Source organism: Palaemon carinicauda, chromosome 8 (genome assembly GCF_036898095.1).
Source record: "Palaemon carinicauda isolate YSFRI2023 chromosome 8, ASM3689809v2, whole genome shotgun sequence".
NCBI classification, from domain to species: domain Eukaryota; kingdom Metazoa; phylum Arthropoda; class Malacostraca; order Decapoda; family Palaemonidae; genus Palaemon; species Palaemon carinicauda.
Window position 1 is genome coordinate 727,369 of NC_090732.1, and position 8,518 is coordinate 735,886.

The 8,518-nt window shown below is 36.8% G+C and overlaps 1 long non-coding RNA gene across 1 annotated transcript; it reads left to right on the plus strand.

Moving 5' to 3' along the window:
* Window positions 1-153: 153 nt before the first annotated feature.
* Window positions 154-7,086, plus strand: LOC137644802 (uncharacterized). The gene is made up of 3 exons (XR_011045186.1): window positions 154-263; window positions 6,178-6,475; window positions 6,823-7,086. It is a non-coding gene; the product is annotated as an uncharacterized lncRNA (long non-coding RNA).
* The last annotated feature ends 1,432 nt before the right edge of the window (window positions 7,087-8,518 follow it).

Genomic DNA, 8,518 nt, shown 5'->3' on the forward strand with positions numbered 1-8,518 from the left:
TTCCCAAAGAGTAGGCCTATATCAAAGTCTTTAAAAAAGGAGAAATAAAACACAAACCGCTTTTTCATCCTTTTATTTTCGTTCATTTTGATCCAATTTAGTATTAATTAGGCGAACAGTATTTACGAATCAAACTAAGTAAAAACTTGGACAACGGAAGTTTAATACATCATTGGAACATATTGGGAATTGTGACTGTCTTTGCTCTTCATTCTGAGTTAGAACTTTGTTGTGTCAACACCTAAGAATTTCTCTGAAGAAAGGTAAGGGAATACTTTCGATACAAACAGGTTATAAGTTTTTGCAAACAGAATAAGTTTCTGTGTCTTTAATGTTACTCGCCAGTAAAGTATAATTCCGTAGATGAAATTCCTGTTGTGTAAAAGGAAATATATTGAAGGTGTCAGGAGGTTATATGACATTATCGATCGATAATTAAGGAAAATGTAGGGATAATAATAATAAAAAAAATATAATTTACGAATATAAACTGTTTATTTCGTACCTTATGTATAGTAGGCCTTTTAATGATTAGCAATTTGACCGGCTTCAATCATTGAAACTAGCCTACAGTACATAGTTCTTGCAACTATTCGACGGTAGTTAGTGTCTCAGCCATTATGAAGGGCATTTTCCTGGGTCATTTATTCAAATTTTCTTGAGCAATCATTTGGGAGATCAGTCTTGGGTTTATGATTTCCAGGATAGTTTATATTTTATATTTTAGCAATTGCAGTTCACTAAATGTTAAAAGTTTAGCCTTCAAGAAAAACCTGAAGACTTATCTTCTTAGAAAGGGTTATAATAGTGACCTGAAAACTATTAAGCCTGAATACAAATGCTAGCGAAATAACTTATAACGATACAGAGCAAAATATTAACTGGAAAGGAATTATTTTTTTCATACACCAAGGCCCGCCTGAACAGACCTTTAGTGTTTGATGGAGGGCGAGAAATAAACCTCTAAAAGTAAAAAAAAAGTAAGCAAGGTGCCGGTGTCCTCAGTTTTCGTTTTGTTCACCGTAAGAGATTTGCATTAGTTTCTCTTGTGGCATTTCGTAATTTTCGAAGATTTTTCATATGGCATTTCATATTTTGCAGAGGTTTCCTATGTGGTGGTAGGTAATGTGCATAGGTTTTCCAAGAGGCACTTAGTAATATGCATAGATTTCCCAGTGGCACTACGTAATTTTCAGAAGTTTCCCAAGTGGCACTTTGTAATTTGCAGAGGTTTCCTAATTATTACTTCGCAATTTTCAGGTGTTTTTCAAATGGTGTTATGTAATATAAAAAGGTTTCCCAAACAGCAATTCACAATTTGCAGAGGTTTCCCATGTGGTGTTAGGTGATATGCTGAGGTTTCCTAAGTGACACTTTGTAATTTACAGAGATTTTCCAAGTGGCACTTCATAATTTGTAGAGGTTTCCCAATGTGGCACTTCGTAATTTGAAGAGGTTTTCCTAGTCGCACTTCACAATTTACTGAGGTTTTACAAATGGTACTTTGAAATATACACAAGTTTCCCAGGTGGTGTTGGGTAATTTTCAGAGGTTTTCCAAGTTGCATTCATATCTTTACAAAGTTTTACTAGTGGCACTTTGTAATTTGGTGAGGTTCTCAAATGGCACTTTGTAATTTTCAAAGATTTTCCGAGTGGCTCTTCATAATTAACAGAGGTTTTCCAAGTGGCACTTTGTAATTTGCAGAGATTTCCCTAGTGGCACTTTGTAATTTGGTGAGGTTCCCAAGTGGCACTTTGTAATTTGGTGAGGTTCCCAAGTGGCACATCATAATTTTCAAAGGTTTTCCGAGTGGCATTTCATAATTTTCAAAGGTTTTCCAAGTGGCATTTCACAATTTGGTGAGGTTCCCAAGTGGCACTTCATAATTTGGTGAGGTTCCCAAGTGGCACTTCGTAATTTGGTGAGGTTCCCAAGTGGCACTTCGTAATTTGGTGAGGTTCCCAAGTGGCACTTCGTAATTTGGTGAGGTTCCCAAGTGGCACATCATAATTTTCAAAGGTTTTCCAAGTGGCATTTCATAATTTTCAAAGGTTTTCCAAGTGGCATTTCACAATTTGGTGAGGTTCCCAAGTGGCACTTCATAATTTGGTGAGGTTCCCAAGTGGCACTTCGTAATTTGGTGAGGTTCCCAAGTGGCACATCATAATTTTCAAAGGTTTTCCAAGTGGCATTTCATAATTTTCAAAGGTTTTCCAAGTGCCATTTCACAATTTGGTGAGGTTCCCAAGTGGCACATCATAATTTTCAAAGGTTTTCCAAGTGGCATTTCATAATTTTCAGAGGTTTTCCAAGTGCCATTTCACAATTTGGTGAGGTTCCCAAGTGGCACTTCATAATTTTCAGAGGTTTTCCTTGTGGCACTTTGTAATTTGCAGAGATTTCCCAAGTGACACTTCGTAATTTGGAGAGGTTTCCAAGTGGCACATCATAATTTTCAAAGGTTTTCCAAGTGGCGTTTCATAATTTTCATAGGTTTTCCTAGTGGCACTTCACAATTTGGTGTGAGATTCCCAAGTGGCACTTCGTAATTTTCAAAGGTTTTCCAAGTGGCATTTCATAATTTTCATAGGTTTTCCTAGTGGCACTTCGTAATTTGCAGAGATTCCCCAAGTGGCACTTCATAATTTGATGAGGTTCCCAAGTGGCACCTAATTTTCAAAGATTTTCCAAGGGGCATTTCATAATTTTCAAAGATTTTCCAAGGGGCATTTCATAATTTTCAAAGATTTTCCAAGGGGCATTTCATAATTTTCAAAGATTTTCCAAGGGGCATTTCATAATTTTCAAAGATTTTCCAAGGGGCATTTCATAATTTTCAAAGATTTTCCAAGGGGCATTTCATAATTTTCAGAGGTTTTCCTTGTGGCACTTTGTAATTTGCAGAGATTTCCCTAGTGACACTTCGTAATTTGGAGAGGTTTCCAAGTGGCACATCATAATTTTCAAAGGTTTTCCAAGTGCCATTTCACAATTTGGTGAGGTTCCCAAGTGGCACTTCGTAATTTGGTGAGGATCCCAAGTGGCACTTCGTAATTTGGTGAGGTTCCCAAGTGGCACATCATAATTTTCAAAGGTTTTCCAAGTGGCATTTCATAATTTTCAAAGGTTTTCCAAGTGGCATTTCACAATTTGGTGAGGTTCCCAAGTGGCACTTCGTAATTTGGTGAGGTTCCCAAGTGGCATATCATAATTTTCAAAGGTTTTCCAAGTGGCATTTCATAATTTTCAAAGGTTTTCCAAGTGGCATTTCACAATTTGGTGAGGTTCCCAAGTGGCACTTCATAATTTTCAGAGGTTTTCCTTGTGGCACTTTGTAATTTGCAGAGATTTCCCTAGTGACACTTCGTAATTTGGAGAGGTTTCCAAGTGGCACATCATAATTTTCAAAGGTTTTCCAAGTGGCGTTTCATAATTTTCATAGGTTTTCCTAGTGGCACTTCACAATTTGGTGTGAGATTCCCAAGTGGCACTTCGTAATTTTCAAAGGTTTTCCAAGTGGCATTTCATAATTTTCATAGGTTTTCCTAGTGGCACTTTGTAATTTGCAGAGATTCCCCAAGTGGCACTTCGTAATTTGGTGAGGTTCCCAAGTGGCACTTCATAATTTGGTGAGGTTCCCAAGTGGCACCTAATTTTCAAAGATTTTCCAAGGGGCATTTCATAATTTTCAGAGGTTTTCCTTGTGGCACTTTGTAATTTGCAGAGATTTCCCTAGTGACACTTAGTAATTTGGAGAGGTTTCCAAGTGGCACATCATAATTTTCAAAGGTTTTCCAAGTGGCGTTTCATAATTTTCATAGGTTTTCCTAGTGGCACTTCACAATTTGGTGTGAGATTCCCAAGTGGCACTTCGTAATTTTCCAAGGTTTTTCAAGAGGCATTTCATAATTTTCAGAGGTTTTCCTAGTGGCTCTTTGTAATTTGCAGAGATATCCCTAGTGGCACTTCGTAATTTGGAGAGGTTTCCAAGTGGCACATCATAATTTTCAAAGGTTTTCCAAGTGGCGTTTCATAATTTTCATAGGTTTTCCTAGTGGCACTTCACAATTTGGTGTGAGATTCCCAAGTGGCACTTCGTAATTTTCCAAGGTTTTTCAAGAGGCATTTCATAATTTTCAGAGGTTTTCCTAGTGGCTCTTTGTAATTTGCAGAGATATCCCTAGTGGCACTTCGTAATTTGGTGAGGTTCCCAAGTGGCACTTCGTAATTTGGTGAGGTTCCCAAGTGGCACTTCGTAATTTTCAAAAGTTTACCAAGTGGCATTTCATAATTTTTAGAGGTTTTCCTAGTGGCACTTCACAATTTGGTGAGGTTACCAAGTGGCACTCCATAATCTGCAGAGGTTTTCCTAGTGGCACTTTATAACTTACATAGGTTTTCCTAGTGGTACTTTGTAATTTACAGAGGTTTCCCTTGTGGCACTTAGTAATTTACAGTATGTTTTCCTTCTGGCACTTCGTAATTTGGTGAGGTTCCTAAGTGGCCCTTTGTAATTTCAAAGGTTTTTCTAGTGGTGCTTTGTCATTTGCAGAGGTTTCTCCAGTGGTACTTCATAATTTACATAGGTTTTATTATTGGCACTGTGTAATTTGGGGAGGTTCCCAAGTGACACTTCGTAATTTTGTGAGGTTCCCAAGTGGCACTTCGTAATTTTGTGAGGTTCCCAAGTGGCACTTCGTAATTTTCAGAGCTTTCCCTAGCTAAAACCCGAAACGGTCAGTTAACAGCTAAGTACCCAATTTCTTGCTTGAGCCCATCTATCCCCCCTCCCCCGGGCCAAGAATCGAAAGTGCTGCATTCATTTGATTTAAAAAAAATATCGAGCAATTGTAGAGCAAATACTGAAAATAATTTTTTTTTTTTTTACAAATATTTTTTTTTTTTTTTTTTTTTTTTTTTTTTTTTTTTTTTTTTTTTTTTTTTACAAATATTCTTTACAGTTAAGATTTGATAGCAAACACTTGAGATAGTCACCTTTCTATATAGATATCTTTTTTTAAAAAATATCTTCGTGTTTTTGCAAAGCTGCAATGCTTAATGCTATTTAAAATATTCAATCCTAATTGAAATTTGAAGTAAGCTTGTGAAATAAAGTAAGAATTACACTAGAATCTATTTAAACCTTCATTGCCTGTAATGTTAGGTGTAATTATAACTACAATAAGAAAATTCTCAATCCCCCATTCCTAACTACTCACTCCACAAGACACGTTTAGTCCTACAGGGACTCTCTTAACTAAAAGATAATTGCAAAACTTTTAAGCTTATATGATTTAAACTTTTCAGTGAAATAGATAAAAAACAATAAGAATCTTTATTTTTATTTTTTCCACTTTGTACATTTAAACTAATGCCTGAGTAACTTTGTACATTTAAACTAATGCCTGAGTAACTTATTGGGATCTTTTAAACCCCTCTCTCAGTTTCATGGTGTGTCTCATGGATTCCCCAAGCTTGTTCAGATTCCTCAACAATTCCATTCTAATATCCCATCCCTCTGGTTTACCTAATTTTGATAGTAAAAATATACCTTCCGTATTAACCAAATGTGGTAAACGTTTGGAACAATTTGCCGGACGAGGTGGTACACTCAGAGACAGTGACACAATTCGAGTCAAGACTTGATAAATTTTGGAAAACACAGGATCAAAAATTCAATTATAAAGCTCAGATAAACACCACGTGCCACCACCACCCACATAGTGTCCTGGCTACCATACTGGAGCCACAGGCCCCCTAGGGCCTCTTCCAGGAAAACGTCTGTAAGAATCTGTAAGAATTACAAGCATTATTTATGTATTTCACTACGAAGTCTGCTTTCATGATAAGGATATCCTTGTCCATATCCAGCCCTCTAATATATGGTTTCTAAATCTATAAATCTCAATTCCATCATCTATTTCTTTCTTTCATTTAGTGGTAGGACAGTTATCCTTAAATCACAATTAGTGGAGGACATTTGCCCTTTATAACAAGTGTTCCTATTAGAATGATTCAGAATTGGTTTTTACTCATTTGTAGAGGTCACTTGAATGTTGCTAATTGTGTTTAACAATGACAAATTGTTGGTGGTTGTATAGATGTAAAGTAAAATTCGGTTGTATTATATGTTACATTGGTTTACGATTTTCAATTGACGTTTATTTTTTTCAGCAGTTGGCTCATTCGTCAAAAGGACACATCACCACAAGTAACAAGCAATGGTTGCGAGACTAACAAGAACAGCGCAGATGTCTGACACATGTAGAGAAGCACAAACTTTTTTGACACAGCAGGAGCTAATGTTGCCACTGCAAGTACCATTTATAAGAGGCCCAACAAGCGGCTACAAGTCGTAGCAGCTCATACGAGGAACTAACAAACCTATGCAGGCCTACTCTAGGATTGGGCTCAATAGCAAATGCTTCGGTGAAAATGTTGAGGAATCCCACCAAGTTATCTCATAGGTTAGGTTAGTATAAATCTACTACATTTGTTTATTTATTTTTTTCGCTTATTGGAACAACTTACTGTATAAAATCGAATCTGCTTTTAATTCGTGGCTTAAGAGGAGTGTAGAATGGTTAGGCTTCCTTTGGAGGAAGGCTTGTTGGAAGGGAGGCACCTGAATATTTTTCCCTTCGTGTCTGACCTAGAAATAGCATCTGATTAATCCTATGTACTTTAAAGAAACTCCAAATCTCTCTCTCTCTCTCTCTCTCTCTCTCTCTCTCTCTCTCTCTCTCTCTCTCTCTCTCTCTCTCTCTCTCTCTCATTTATGGCCTTGTTTTCATTCTTAACATTATTTTTCTTCTTTAGGTCTTGCGTTCAGTAGTGTCGCGTGCAGAAGGGACGAAAAGAATTGCCCTGAATAGACGATACCAAATAGAAAACGGAAGATGAAAAGGAAATTTAGAAGGAAACCGGAAATAAATCAAAACATCTCAAAATATTTGAATTGAGGAAAGCAGATTGGACATCCTTTACTGAAACGAATCAACAACACATTGACATCATACCACCTAAAATAAGTCATTAGGATGAATTTTTCAAACTACATTAGTATGGAAAACAGCTCAACAGAATATACCCAGAGGCTGCAGAAAGGAATGTATTCCTGGAATGACTGACAAAATTAAAGAACTGTATGAAAATTAAACCTCGTACGACGAAGACCCATTCAGCTTAGACACCATTGAAAGTGGAGTTAATTGTGGAAATTTCAATTGAAGGTGGACAGCTACTTTTACAATTTTCAACATAATATAGACGTATAGTCGGGGGTATTTGAACAGAAGATACTTATGAAAATTTGAACAGAAGATAGATAATTACTTCTGAAGATTTAACAGATAATGTATAGTACCTTGTGGAAATATCAACAGATGAACAGTTATTTGCAGAAATTTACACAAAATACGGACTAAGTTACTTGTGGATATTTCAACAGAAAATGAGCAGTTACATGTGTAAATCTCAATGAGGAAAAGTTGTTTGTGGGATTCTGAGTAGAAGAGGAACAGTTACTTGTGGAAATCTGAATAGAAGGGGAACAGTTACTTGTGGAAATCTGAATAGAAGGGAAACAGTTACTTGTGGAAATCTGAATAGAAGGGGAACAGTTACTTGTGGAAATCTGAATAGAAGGGGAACAGTTACTTGTGGAAATCTGAGTAGAAGGGGAACAGTTACTTGTGGAAATCTGAGTAGAAGAGGAACATTTACTTGTGAAAATGTGAGTAGAAGAGGAACAGTTACTTGTGGAAATCTAAATTGAAGAGGAACAGTTACTTGTGGAAATCTGAGTAGGAGAGGAACAGTTACTGGTGGAAATCTGAGTAGAAGAGGAACAGTTACTTGTGGAAATCTGATTAGAAGAGGAACAGCTACTTGTGGAAATCTGATTAGAAGAGGAACAGTTACTTGTGGAAATCTAAATAGAAGAGGAACAGTTACTTATGGGAATCTGAGTAGAAAAGGAACAGTTACTTGTGGAAATCTGAGTAGGAGAGGAACAGTTACTGGTGGAAATCTGAGTAGAAGAGGAACAGTTACTTGTGGAAATCTGATTAGAAGAGGAACAGCTACTTGTGGAAATCTGATTAGAAGAGGAACAGCTACTTGTGGAAATTTAAATAGAAGAGGAACAGTTACTTATGGGAATCTGAGTAGAAAAGGAACAGTTACTTGTGGAAATCTGAGTAGAAAAGGAACAGTTACTTGTGGAAATCTGAGTAGAAGAGGAACAGTTACTTGTGGAAATCTGAATAGAAGAGGAACAGTTACTTGTGGAAATCTGAGTAGAAGGGGAAAGTTACTTGTGGAAATCTGAGTAGAAGAGGAACATTTACTTGTGAAAATCTGAGTAGAAGAGGAACATTTACTTGTGGAAATCTGAGTAGAAGAGGAACAGTTACTTGTGGAAATCTGAGTAGGAGAGGAACAGTTACTTGTGGAAATCTGAGTAGGAGAGGAACAGTTACTGGTGGAAATCTGAGTAGAAGAGGAACAGTTA